At 48.6% G+C, this 14741-nt stretch overlaps 1 pseudogene across 1 annotated transcript; it reads right to left on the minus strand.

Moving 5' to 3' along the window:
• Positions 1-733: 733 nt before the first annotated feature.
• On the minus strand, positions 734-13269 carry LOC308640171 (Na(+)/H(+) exchange regulatory cofactor NHE-RF3-like; annotated as a pseudogene). Its single transcript, XR_014024402.1, has 8 exons — positions 13058-13269; positions 12524-12773; positions 10489-10625; positions 9255-9450; positions 8324-8520; positions 4931-5155; positions 3925-4209; positions 734-1251 (listed from the first exon to the last, which is right to left on the minus strand). The product of XR_014024402.1 is annotated as a Na(+)/H(+) exchange regulatory cofactor NHE-RF3-like (transcript).
• Positions 13270-14741: the final 1472 nt, after the last annotated feature.

Here is a 14741-nt window from a genome sequence, read left to right on the forward strand (position 1 = left end):
CCACTGAGCTATAACCCCAGCCCTATGTTGTTATCTTGATTTCTTTTAAAATTAATAGTAAGAGTGAGCCGGGACCAGTGGCGCTCGCCTCTGTAATCCCTGTGGCTTGAGAGGCTGAGGCAGGAGGATCATGAGTTCAAAGCCAGCCTCAGCAACTTTGAGCAAAGTGCTAAGCAACTCAGTGAGACCTGGTCTCTAAAATACAAAAAAACGGGCTGGGGATGTGGCTCAAGCGGTAGCGCGCTCGCCTCACATGCGTGCGGCCCGGGTTCGATCCTCAGCACCACATACCAACAAAGATGTTGTGTCTGCCGAGAACTAAAAATAAATATTAAAAATTCTCTCTCTCTCTCTCTCTCTCTCTCTCCTCTCTCACTCTCTCTTTAAAAAAAAATACAAAAAAACAACTGGGGATGTGGCTCAGTGGTTGAGTGTCCCTGAATCAATCACCGGTACTCCCAAAAAAGAAGAGTCAGTACCCTACATTGAATTCAGGATGATATATCCCATGTCTTCCTTTTATTTGCCCCTCATGGTGTGAGGTAAAACAAGGAACTGCAGTAGTCACTTTCATATCCTAGGACTCCAGTTCTTTAAAGGTAGCTCTAAAAAATGTTTAGGATACTCAAATGCATCTTAAGACAATTATGAATGTTATCACTTTTATTATTAAAGTCTTATTCTATATTATCATGGTTTTAGAAGATCAAAGCTTAAAAAGTTTGTCCAAAACAAAAGCACTACTAAGGTTACACCAGCTAATAGGGAGGTTTCAAGCATAGTCAAAAGGCATTTTAATAGTATTGATTCCAGCAACCACAGCATTTCTGTAAAAGCCTGATTTTAATCAGATCTGCTTAGATATTTTTATTTAGCAACTCTCACATATATAGATTATGAGTTTTTTTTTTTTTTTTTTTTTTTTTTTTTGGTGTTCAAGGAGCCTATAGGAGTAAGAGAATCATTAGAGAAATGGAGTTGAGTTGAAGCCTGGAGGAGATCACTTAAAAATGATGTGACTCCTGCCTTACATCTTCCTAAGAACCATAAATAAGCCACCTGCAAGAGCAGCCCCTAAGGCAAATGACAACAGCACACGGTCACACAGGTGGAATGGAGACAGTCAGTGGAGGCAGCTCGTGGAGAAAGTCGATTCTGGACCCTGAGCAGTGTCTGCCAAAGGGGTCATTTCCGGCATCACATCTCTGTATCTTCAGAACTGGAAGAAGAGTGCGAGGCTGTACTGTGGGCCTGTGCAAAGACAACAGGGGATTTACAGATTGTGAATGTCAGGAGAGGGGTGGTTTATTCTAGAGTCACAGGGCTTAACTCAGGAATAGAGTCACTTCTAGGAGACAGGTGATCTGAATCCTGCACTTGGCTTTGTTTCCAACTTGCTATTTGACACATTAACGAATTTCTTAACGTCGTATATTTTTCTCTTCTATAACACTAGCATAGAACTGTAATTAACCACCTATAGAGGAATTGTTAAGATAATTAGAATACTTATTAAGCTTTCTAGAATATAAGGTCAGTGTTTATTTTATGTTCATTAAAATGAGTATTTGTTATTTATTTCACCAATCAGTAGAATAGAAAAAAATATTGAATTCATCTTTTTTTTACTTTATTAAAGTACTGAGTTTATTTCATATATATATTTGTGTTCCCACCATTTCCATGTCTGACCACCACTATTACTAATAAATAATTATCATAACATCCCATAACACTTAAAAACCAAGCAAAGGTGGAGTTCCATCTTTAAAAACTAAACAGGCACTGCCAGGCACAGTGGCCCACACCTGTGATCCTAGAGGCTCGGAGGCTGAGGCAGGAGGATCACGAGTTCAGAGCCAGCCTCAGCAATGGCGAGGCCTAAGCAACTCAGTGAGATCCTGTCTCTAAATAAAATACAAAATAGGACGGGGGGTGTGGCTCAGTGGTCGAATGCCCTGAGTTCAATCCCCGTACCAAAAAAAAAAAAAAAAAAAAAAAAAAAAAACCACAGGATTTTGTACAACACATTTTTGGCAATGAAACCTGGACATTTACCAAACACAGTAGGGAAAGCTCTCACTTTGCATAATAAAAAGGACAGCCGGATACCAACTGTTAACAGAAATGAAACAAGACAGAATTTTTTTTTTTGGTTGTCAATGGACCTTTATTTACCTGTGGTGGTGAGAATCGAACCCAGTGCCTTACACATGCTAGGCCAGCTCTCTACCACTGAGCCCCAGCCCAGGCCTGAAGATGGAGACTGTTCACTCAGAGGCTTCCGCGCTGCAGAGATCCTGAGTGGCCTCTGGTGGGTCACGCAGAGCATCTCTCCACCTACCGATTCCACTGTGGGGAGACAGCCCTTTGTCCTGTGCTTGCTTGCATTTCTGCCTTAGCGTCTTCTGCAGAACCAGGCCCTTGGAGTTTTAGGAGTTCTCCCTGGTTTCTGCCTTAGCGTCTTCTGCAGAACCAGGCCCTTGGAGTTTTAGGAGTTCTCCCTGGTTTCTGCCTTAGCGTCTTCTGCAGAACCAGGCCCTTGGAGTTTTAGGAGTTCTCCCTGGTTTCTGCCTTAGCGTTTTCTGCAGAACCAGGCCCTTGGTGTTTTAGGAGTTCTTCCTGTTTTTTGAAGGACTCGACCCTTTTGATCTTGGTGTTGGTGGTTGGGTTGGGGCTAGAGTGTTGCGTACAGATGTCTTCACTGGCGCTTTTTCCTCATCAAAATCGTCATCTGTCGTCTTCGACAGATGCAGCAAGTTTTCCTCTCTCCTGGGGAAGCTTGCTGCCACCTCCGGGCAGATGGCTTTCCAGGACACTGAAGAGTCTCACCCTGCCCCTTCGTCGTCTGACGCTGCATCCTGCTCCGCAGCTACCAAGTGCTGCCCACTAATGTGCCCAGGCCTGGAGCCACACTGCAACCTGAAGACCTCAGGTGGGGATTTCAGGGCCTCAAGGGGGGCCGTTGGCCAGCATCACTTTCACCACAGGGCGTCACGATCCACTGCCCTGCCACACTGTGCAGTGCGCCCTTTGCACCAGCCCCTAAAGTGACTGTAACGTAACTGTGCCGTCATCGCTGTCCATCTTCAAGTGATGGTCTTCTTCAGCCTTGAGCTCAACCAAGAAGACAGTTCTGGGGCTCCGGGGCTCCGGTCCACATCTGCAGACCCCTCATAGGGTGGCAGCACGCACTCCAGTGAGAGAGGGTGGAGGGAAGTAGGCGGAGTCGGGCCTTGTGCATTCAGCTCTGGAGTCCTCGCCTTGCCACAGTGTCTCGACGAACCTGGACCCTCGATGTGCTCTTGGACCTCAGATACTTAGGAGAGGAGAATGAAGGGCGGAGGTGGGCTCAGGGGCAGAGCTCCTGCCTGGCACGTGGGAGGCACTGGGTTTGGTCCTCAGCACCACATTAAAAAAATAATAAAGTTTTGTCCATCTACAAGTAAAAAATATTTTAATGAATTTACCTAATCCAGGTGTAAACAGAATGATGCTTAGTCTTTCCTAGTAATAAAACAATAACACCTGCCAATTATTTTCTCAAACTGTCCCCAACATCATTTTTGTGTTTACTGTGAGCAGATACTGGTTAAAGCACTTCAAGACCTGAGTATAATTCTGAGACAGTTCTAGAAATTATCCCTTTCTAATAGGTAGGAAACTGGGGACCAAGCAGGTGAATCCATCTACCCAGGACCACAAGTGACAGAACAGAATCTAGCGGAAAGTCTTCCTGTCCTGTGCCCCCCTGTGGTCCTGAAGCCGGGCGCGCTGTGGAAATGGGAGCTTGCCCTGCACACCTCCCTTCCACGGTCTCTTTGCTCTTCACCAGGTCTTCCAACACGAAGAAACAGTAGGAACAGACACCAGGTGACCTGTTAGGGGCTGTAAGGGACAAAAGGGAAGCTTAGCGTCACTCACTCGTTCTTTGGCCACGGGCGGGTCGTGCTCTGACGCTGCCCCTGGTTCTTCTGTGGAATCGGCAGCCAGTGGGTCAGCCATGGAGGACACAACAGGGACTTTGTTGGCCTGGAAGTAAGCATAGGCCTTCTTTCCACAGACCAGGAGCGTGACGTTCTTCCCACTGCCCTGGATCCTGTCCACCACCTTCTCATGGGGCTCCTCCAGCACATTCAGCCCATTCACCTCGATGACGATGTCCCCGTCCTCCAGCCCAGCCTCAGCAGCAGGGCCGCCCTCCTGCACCTGTGAGCACAAGTTCCGAGTTATCCATTGTAAGCGGGAAGAGGGGCACTTAGCCGTGTCACCTCTCCAGTTCTTTAATGCCTTTCCACTTCTGGAAGCTACGACTTCCACACTCAGATGAGCAGTGTGACCAGCTGGACGAAAATCGCGCTTTCTGTTCTGAAGGCTGTGGGTGCCGTAGGTCCCCCTAGGGACCCCCCTCCCAGCTGGGGACCACAAGATGATGATGATCAGTCCTGTGGGGGAAGGCACTCTGCCAGGTGCACAGGGCTGACAGTGCAACAGGCAGGTGAGCTCACTGATGGAGACAGGTAGGTGGGACACAAGTTGGCACAGACGTGAGCTTCTGGTATGACTTACTCAAAGGGTGCAGGACTGTGAAAGTACTGAGCCCCGGTGAGATAAAAGTCTGCAGTGTACCATTTTTTTTCCTTTGTTTTTGGGAGTGGGGGAGGGGCCCAGAGATTGAACCCAGGGGTGCTTAACCACTGAGCCACATCCCTAGCCATTTTTATTTATTTTGATACAGGGTCTCACTGAGTTGCTTAGGGCCTGGCTAAGTTGCTGAGGCTGCCTTTGAACTTGCCATCCTCCTGCCTGGAGGATGCAGTGAGCCACTGCATCTAGAAGTGTCACCTTTTTATTAAGCCACCAATTGGGTGGAAGAAGCTAAGACTCTTCCAATTGTAACACTGTTAACTGGACGCTGGAATCAGATTACCTGTTTGATGAACAAGCCTGGCTGACCCTGAATTGCATTTAAGTGAAAATCATAGCCATTTTCATCTTTCATCAGTCTGCAGAGTTTAGGCTTGTGATCTGCTACTTCCTCAGTAGTATCTGGACTTGAGACTTCCAGAGGAACAGGGATAGAAGCTGGAGCCTCTTTGATAGAACCATTAGGTATTTCTTGACTTTGATAGTAGAAAAATGGAGAAAAATGAGCCTTTTGAAAATAGAGAAAAAATAGTTAAGTTATGAATACTTACTCATCAGTAAATGTGCTTGTTTTATTTATAAGGTACCATACATGTACCACTCCTCTTCTGGATCCAACTAATTACAGGCTATAAAATTCTTCTAGTACCCAAGCCAGGAAAAGTATAAAAGAAGGTTGAGCACAGTTGTGGAATTATATGAACATACGCAGACGTGTATAAATATGAACTAAAAGCAGGATAGAATTCTGTACAAGAAGCCAAAAGGATGACCGTTGCTAGTACCTGGGGCAGTTTAGTGGTGGACACTTGCCTAGCATGCACAGCGCCCTGGATTTGCTGTCCAGCACCACCAAAAAAAAAAAAAAAGAATTTCTGGTTTCTCTTGACACCATGATACTGAGCCAGTCACCTTCAGTAAGATGGTCATCAGAGCTCCTCAGACACGTTACAGTAAAACACAGCACACTGGCGACTCAGACGCCAGAAGACCCTGTGCGCAAGGTGACAACCGGGGAAGGTGTCACATGATGGACAGCAGTCCCTCTCCACCCCTTGCCATGTGCCGCCCTCCTGGGTGCCGGGTTCTGATGTGTGGGTTTTACTGTCATGGTTCTGACTGCTCGCGGGCACTCCTGTTATGCCACACTCCCACCCAGGATTCAACCAAGGCACTCTTAACCGCTGAGCCACAGCTAGCCTTTTTTTTTAAGTGTATTTAGAGCTGGGTCTCGCTGAATTGCTCAGGACCTCACTAATTTACTGGCTTTGAACTGGCGACCCTCCTGCCTCAGCCTCCTGAGCCCCTGGGATTACAGACATGTGCCACCGTGCCCGGTACTCCCTGCCATCCTTAAATACTTGTGATCCATCTCAACTACCAGACCGCACATGTGAAGAAAGCAATGTTGGTCTTGGACACAGAAGCACAGGACAGGAAACGGACATTGTTTAATAGAACTAAGAGCTTCATCAGCTGGTGTTTTAGGAAGGCTGATGTGGGTGTGGTCTAACCTGGATCAGAAGTTACCTTGCTGCCTGCAAAGGCCCAGGACGTTTGTTAGGCAATGGACAGGAAGTGAGCCAACGGAAGGCGAGCACAGTGTGTGCTCCACCCCAGTCGCACTGGAGCCTTCTGGCTAAAATCAGATGTTTGGTCCTCTGGTTTCTCATCTGTCTTACTAACCACAAAACCGCACCTCCTTCCTGAGAGGTACCAGCACAGAACCTCCTCATCCCCAATTCAACAACCCTAGACCTATCAGTGACACATTTGCAAATTTGCAAATGTTCCACACCAGAGACTCTTTATCAGAGTGCCTCATCATATACGAAAATATCTCCAGGAGCGCAACATGAACAAGCAGATCAACTCTCCCAGGAGCAGTCCATCTCTGGGCAAATGACAGGGACCTTTAACACTTAGTTTCATTCATTATTCTTTGAGTCTTTGGTTATCTAGTATGTGCCAGGAACTGAATAGGTTTTCACCTATTCACCATTACCTCTCAGAAGACCCACCACCTGCCTCAACCTCTCAGCTTACTTTGGAGAGCTGGGCCGCCACCTTTTTAGAGCAGAGTTCTTTTTTATATGAACCAAAGAAGAATAAAGTAACATTTAAGCATTCTATGATCGTTCTGAAAGGTTAAGAAGAGTCAGAAAGGACCAGACGGCAGGATCCCTAGAACAGTGAGTGGTCGGCTGACTTCAGCCTTAGTCACAAGGCGGTGGCTTCCAGAGTCTCTCCCCTAATTACCAACTGGCCCAGGGTAGGGTTCTCCTCAGAACTGCACATAATATGGACTTATCCTAAATATCAACTCACTCGACCCTGTGACAGCCCTTCGCAGTAACTACCCCACCTTCTAACTAAGGAGACTGAGGCCTGAAGAAGGTAACTTGTCCAGGGTACTAGTAGTTCCAGGGTGGTCTTATGCCAGCACAAGGAGGTAGCTACCTCCAGAAGCCACGTCCGTAACTTTGTGGTGGGGGTGTTTCCGCAGCACCAGGCATCGACAGGACCTCATGCAAGCCAGACAAGCACTTGCATGTAACCACCTTTTTTGGGAGGGGGCAGCTTTTTGGAGCGTCACTAAAGCAGATCTCATCGTCTCGTATTCACACCATATTCATCATCCATCACTGCTCTATGTCCTTTATGGGTTCTCTTTGTTTCACTCCAGATTTAATAAAAGGGTAGGAACAAGCAGCCTGCCACTGGAAACTTCTGTCCACAGCGACATTGTTCCAGGATCGAGTATTCTTTGGGTACAGTTGTTCAACTAAAAACCCACTGACATCTGTCATTCAGTCTATTATTTGATCTTGTTGACAAAAACATCTTGAAATACTTCATCTATGTGTCAAGGAGGAGGGTGATAAAATGAATCGAGAGACCAAGAACTTGGAGTGGATTACTGGCTTCAGTCCTAGCTGGGTGACTATAGCAAGTCACTTCCTCTCAGCTTCAGTGTCCTCCTATGTAAAAATATCATCTCCATTCTATTCCTCCTCCTGTACCGTTTATGTGCCCTTAGGCGTTTCTACTGTCTATCATGTAAGAACAAGAACCATTTTTCTTATTCATCTTTATGACCAACCCCTAGCAAAGCAGATGGTACTTAAGCCCCCAGATTTCTATTAAATTAGCCTCAACCCTAATTCTTTTGATAAAATAAATGTGTTTTAAAACATGCAAACAGTAACTGTTAGAATGATAGTTGTTAAAGGAGAAGTAAGATTAATTTGGTACAACTTGGTCCTGCTAAATCTGTTCCAAACTGTTTGATAATCTTTTCTGGGCTTTTACATAAGATCGATGGAACTTAAAATTCAATTATTTTCTGTTTGGGGAAGTTAGGGGAGGTCTCTCTCTCTCTCTCTCTCTCTCTCTCTCTCTCTCTCTCTCCAGGCTTATGTTCTCCATAGATCATCTTGGTTGGCAAGAGTCGTTCTGTAGTGTATTCATAAATTCTTTCAAGATCTTCGGTCCAAGAACTTAGAACCCTTCAGTATTCCCCAAGCATTTTCATATCAGTACCAATTTGAGCCTCAGTTCAGCTCAGCGATGCTCATCACCTCCTTCCAGTTTGGAGGAATAGTAGCAGCCCAGCGTTTGAGAGCAGGGGTGGTGGCCCAACCCTGACTCATGGAGACGGGCCTGTGTTGCTCACCAGTCTGTAAATGCTCTCCGTCTCCTTGTCGACCACCAGCAGTGAAGTCTGGTGTCCGCCCTTTTTAATCATTTCCACCACACTGTCATGATCCAGGTTTTCCACAGACTCCCTGTTGACAGCAACTACCAGGTCATTGGTCTTCAAGCCAGCTGCCTCTGCTGGACTTCCGGAATCTATGTCCTTGATGATCTGACCTATCCTCCCCCCACAAAAAGATAAAATTATCAGAAAAGCCCCTAAAACAAAAACTGGGAGTTCAAAGCCCTGATGAACTAAAGAATAAATTTAAAAAAAAAGACTCGGATGAAATAAAAGTTGTGCGGAGTACAACTAGTGTCCCTCCCTCTGCATCCGAGAGGCCTGTGAGCACCCTGTCTGGGTTCTTTTCCTGCTTAGGACACCGGGGGAACAAACCCAGCCCTTAGCAAGGAAAGGGCTCAAGGGTTAAAGGTCATGTTAATACAAGACTGGCCCCCGATCTCGGCAGAGGAGCAGGCTGAAGAGGAAGTCAGAGGGGGTGCTGGGACCCGTGAATCTTACACCAAGTTGAGCCCTGAGAGTCAGGCCCCTGGCAACCGCGCTGGGTCTGAAGAGCGCAGCGTGTGCACCTAGGGAAGGAGCAGACCCCGCCGGATCTCACTCTTTCTGTCCCTCACACTAGTTTTAACAAGTTCCCGTTCCTCCTTCCCAGAGAGCTTTTTGGAGGTACTCGGCAGCTCTCTCCTAGATCCTTCAAATATGGTACATTCAAATCAAAACTCACTTCTGCCCACTTTGGGATCCCAACGTTGGCCTCCCGGGTGACCCAGAAGCTGACCTAGCTACGCCTCCTGTTCTTGGCCGTTTCCGACCTAGACCTGGTGGGCCTCTAGGCTGGACTGGGACGGTCAGTCGGTCACACTGCGGGGCCCTGCTCCTGGTGACTCGCCTTTCCGCTCCGGGCTTGCCTTCAGATAGAACCCGTAGCCGTGGCTGCCCCTCTTCATCTCCACCAGTCGGGGCTGACGAGGCAGGAGTTCCAAACTGGCCGCCTCCCTCTTGAATGGTGTCTTCTGCTCACGGTGCCGTTTGTCAGTCTCTCTGTCCACAAGCAGGAACACGACACGGCTCCCCGACTTCCTCACCTACCGCACACACAGGAAGCCAGCGTCAGTCCCCAAGAACAAGGCTGGGAGGAAGAGGCTCCTCTGGGGGCAGTCTCCACAGCCCACGGAGTGGCCACTCCAGCCTCCGCTGGCGGGGATGCTGCGCCCGCTTTGTCCTCTCTCCACCTCTAGGGTCGTTCCTCCTTCATCAAGGAGGACTTCACCAACACGCGTCCACCAGACCCACAAAACCCACAAAGGCAGGAGGGGGAAGGCCCGCACAGGAGTTTGGAAAAGAAAGAAAGCAGAGTCCACCTGGAAGGCCATTCACCAAGAGGAGAGGAGGCCGGTCCAGCTCAAGAGTCCAGGTGACCTCAGAGGAGACCCCTGTCCCCATGGGTCCTGGACACTTACAGCGTCCCCCTCCGTAGCTTCACTCTCCTGGGGTTTGTTACCCACAGTCAACTGCAGGCCAGAAACCCTGAACGGAGACCCCAGGAGTATTTCCTAGGTTCTGGATGGCATGACCTTCGAAGATGGGGTCCCCTGCCATCACCCCGCACCTGCCCAGGACAGGAATCATCCCTTGTCCACCATATCCACACCGTGCACACTGTCCACACTACCTGTCCCTTAGTCACATGACCACCATCTGGAAATAGCAGATGGTCCTGAACCTGATAGATTCTCTGTTTTTTCCTGCACTCACACACTTATGATAAAGTCTGGTTTATAAATTAAGCACAGTGATTAACAAGTAACAAAAGTTATTTAAAACATAGGCACTGCTTTTCTGGAATTTTCTATTTAATCACTTCAGGTGACCACAGGTGACCAGCACAGGAAGTGAAAGTGTGTGAGGAGGAGAACTGTGCAAACCGGATCCCAGACAGAAGCTGCAGGGTTCTTCAGACTCTAGGTGAGAGCCCAGCTGAGGTTCCAGTTCCAAAGCCCTGCAGTAGCCCTGCTGAGCCCCGGGCGAGTCTCTCCACCCCAGGGTCCATCTCTCAGAAGCCTACCCGCCACCCGCCTGCCACCCCTTCCAGTGAGAGGGAGGGACAGACGCCCTGGGTCTACCTTCTCCACCACCTCCTCGTGGCCAGCCACCTCCACGTTCTCTCCATTTACTTCAATCAGGTGGTCGTCAGCCAGGACACCGGCTCTCATGGCCACACCCTGGGGTGTGAGATCAGTCACGTACACTCCCTTTTTACCTGGAAGAGAGCGGGGCAGGAACCCGTCGCACAGAGAAGCTGGGGTCTCCTGGAAAAGGCTCTCCTCCCAGGGACGCGACAGCAGAGCTTCCAACTTCAGAGCTCGCTCACGTGACCCTCAGGGGCTGACCTAGAATCCGTCACGGCTCCCAGCACTAAGGTGGACATGGTCACACTTAGCAGGTATCTGTTCATTTTAACAGAAATCTGAGCCCGACGAAGTCTCAGGTAGCAATGGCCCCTAGAACCAGAAAATGCTTCATCATTGCGTCCCTCTCTTGGCATTTGTGGAATGAGGAGGCATCTGCTCCGTCTCCTCCTCTGTGAGTGGCACTATCACCACCATCACCTACCAGTGGAGGGAGGGAAAGCGTAGTGCGTTTGCATGGGGCGAGTGGGGTACCAGTTAACAAGCGTCAGTCCTTCCAAGGTACTGAGATCTCACAATTAACATGGCATGAGACCCTCTCACTCCACTCACGATTACCAAGAATACAGGTCACTACAAATGGTGGCGAGGATGGGGGGAAAGGCACACTCCTACATTGCTGGTGGGACTGCAAATGGGTGCAACCACTCTGGAAAGCAGGATGGAGATTCCTCAGAAAACTTGGAATGGAACCAACGTTTGACCTAATTATCCTACTCCTTGGTGTATACCCAGAGGGCTTAAAAGAAGCACACTACAGGGACAGAGGCACATCAAGGTTTTCAGCAGCTCAATTCACAACAGCTAAGCTAGGGAACCAGCCTGGGTGTCCTTCAACAGATGAATGGATAAAGAAAGTGTGGTGTGTATATGCACAGTGGAATTCACTCCGCCGTCAAGAAGAATGAGGTGATGGCATTTGCCAGTAAATGGATGGAACTGGAGACTGTCGTGCTAAGTGAAATCAGCCAGCCCCCCAAATCAAAGGTCAATATGCTCTCTGTTAGGTGGATGCTAACTCACAATATTGAGGGATAGAAGTTCACGGGATTAGACAGAGGGGAATGAAGGGAAGGGAGGGGACATGGGAAGAGGAAAGACAGTGAAATGAGTCACACACAACTTTCCTGTGTTAACATGGGAATACACGACCCGTGTCACACCACGTCGTGTACAACCACAAGAACAGGAATTATGCTTCATGCACGTATAATGTCAAAACACATTCTGTCACTTATAATTAAAACAATAAAAAATTAAAAATAAAAATGTTAAGAGCTACTAATATTTCCATGAAGGCAAAGAGTCGCTTTAGGTGACTGTATGAATATCAGGAAAACTGGAACCGCGTGTCCCGAGGCACTTGACATTTCTCCTGGTACCTTTATATACCTCTGCGTTTCTATGAAAACATCTTCCCCTCCGGGTACTGGTCAGTCCGCACCTCTGAAATGACGGAGATAGCATCTGCATGCTCCCTGAGGGCCAGGGCTTCTCAGGGATGTGGCCAGCATCAGGGACACACCTCAGAACAGTGGGGGCGGAGCCGCGGACAGGATCTGCCTACCCCAGGCCCTCTGCCACAGTCACCATGTAGGGCATTGACACCTGCTCCAGAATTTGCTGAATAATGACCGCCCCGGCCCTGCTGCCCACAGCTCCCCGACAGGCGGTTGTGGGAAGGCCCTCCTGTCCTGCCTCCCTCCACCTCCACCCCCAGACGCTGGAGGATAACAAAGCAGCATCAGCCCACCACCCTCTGGCCTCAAAGGGCCGTCAAGCTGGCCAGTGGTGGGGAACCAGAGTGCAGGGCCCCCACCAGCCCTAGTGATGTCCGCGTGATGACCCTCGCTGCACAACAGAGCCAGGGGGACCTCGGGGACCACTGAAGAGACAGTCAAATGGGAAGAGTCATCGGCCAACAGAGAACCTGCTGGAAGGGGCTCTCCGTGTCCTGCCGTGAGCTCACCTTGGACAGTCTTCAGGGAGAAGCCGTAGCTGCTGCCCTCCTTCACCAGGTAGCAGAGCCGCGGCCGGGCGCACAGCCCCGCTGTCCCGCTCACCACAGGGGCCAGGGTCGCGGCGTCTGAGCCCCGCTCCTCCGGGCTCCGGCCCAGCTCTTGCAAGTCCACCCGTTTTTTGATGGCTTTCTCGTAGGACTCTCCGTCCAGAACCAGTAAAGTCACGGCATTCCCGCTCTTCCTGACCAGATCCACCACCTGGGAAGAGGAGGGGCTGGCACATCCGTAGCCCTTCCATGGCTCCCCGCCCGCCGGCCCCCGGCAGACCAGCTGGGCTCTGGCACCAGACAGCTCCTCGAGGGCCGGCTTCCCAGGGAGAAATGCCCACTGGGCACAGTGTGGGTTACTAGGGGACTTGGGGGCCAACATCACTGATACCTCCTTGCCAGCGGCTGCCGGGGAAGAACCAAGTCCTGCTGGCCCGAATCACACCCTGCAGAGCTGTGGCGGCTGGAGAGACCCTGAGAACCCGCCTCACCCACCTGCACATGCTCCTTCTTGTCCACAAAGGTGCCATTGATCCTAAGAACTCTGTCTCCGTCCAGGAGACCGGCCTTCTCTGCTGGGCTACCCTTCTCAACCACGCGGACCAGGTGGCCGTCCATGTCCTTCTCGATTCGCAGGAAGAAGCCATGGAGCTTTGCCCTTCTTCTTTGGACAGTCGGCATTCCCGGGGGTTGAAGGTGGAGGCCATTTCTGTGGTGAAAAAAACAAACGGGCAAAGAGAGTTGAACTGGATCAGAACCTTGTTCTCCAATCCCAGGCTTCTCTTCTCCACCCCTGTTCTCCACGTCCCCGCGCGGCCACACTGGGTGTCCAGGACGTCACCACCAGGACTTGCTATTCTCCAAGCAGCACTTTCCTCTGGAGTCTCAGACAGGGTCACTGGGTACTGGACACGGAGGTTTCCCTTTCATCAGCCCAACCAGACCCCTTCTTGTCCCCTCACCTAAAGAAATCAAGTCCAATACCTGACTCAGAATTCTCAAGAGCAGACCAGCCACATCCATCCAGATGTGTGGGAGCCCATCAGGGGTCAGGTGATAAGGACAGACCCCTGGACAAGACGGGGAGGACCTGAGCGCATTCCTACACCGTGGACACGGTGGCCAGCATCATTCTAAATGGAGAAAAATTGAAAGCAGTCACTCTAAAAACTGGAAAATGACAGGGATGCCCTCTTTCATCACTTCTATTCAATATCAGACAGATAGATGAAAGATGAAAGAAATTAAAGGGATACACACAGGAAAAAAAAAAGAACTCAAACTATCACTATTGCTAATGACACAATTCTATATTTAGAAGATCCAAAAAATTCCACCAGAAAACTTTTAGATAAATGAATTCAGCAAAGTAACAGGATATAAAATCAATACCCATAAATCAAATGTATTTCTAAACATAAGCAATTAATCCAAGAGAAATTAGGAAAATCACCTCATTCACAATAGCCTCAAAAAAATAAAATAATATACTTGGGGATCAATGTAACAAGAGGTGAAAGACCTACAATGAAAACAGAACACTAGAAAAGAAATTGAAAAAGAGATGATGGAAAGATCTCCCATGCTCTTGGATAGGCAGAATGATGCCCTTCAAGAGATGAATGGATAAAGAAAATGTGGTACATACACACAATGGAATATTACTAGGCACAGTATTAGTACCAAAATAGACATATAGACCAATGGTATAAAACAGAAGAGACAGAGACAAACCTACACAAATACGGTTATCTCATAGGTGCCAAAAACACACACTGGAGAAAAGATAGCCTATTCAACAAATGGTGCTGGGAAAACTGGAAATCTACATGTAGCAAAATGAAATTAAACCTCTCTCTCTCACCCCGCACAAAAATCAACTCAAAGTTGATCAAAGACATGAGAATAGAGATCCTGTGCCTAATAGAAAAAAAGTAGGCCCAAATTTTCATGTTGGCTTAGGACCTGACTTTCTTAACAAGACTCCTAAAGCACAAGAAGTAAAATCAAGAATCAATAAATGGGATGAACTTAAACTAAAAAGCTTCTTCTCAGCAAAGGAAACAATCAATAACATGATGAGAGAGCCTACAAAATGGGAAAAACTGTTTACCACACACACCTCAGACACAGCACTGATTAATCTCCAAGACACATAAAGAACTCAAAATACACACAC

The sequence above is a fragment of the Spermophilus citellus genome (genome assembly GCF_964194105.1).
Source record: "Spermophilus citellus genome assembly, contig: SCAFFOLD_298, whole genome shotgun sequence".
Taxonomy (NCBI): Eukaryota; Metazoa; Chordata; class Mammalia; order Rodentia; family Sciuridae; genus Spermophilus; species Spermophilus citellus.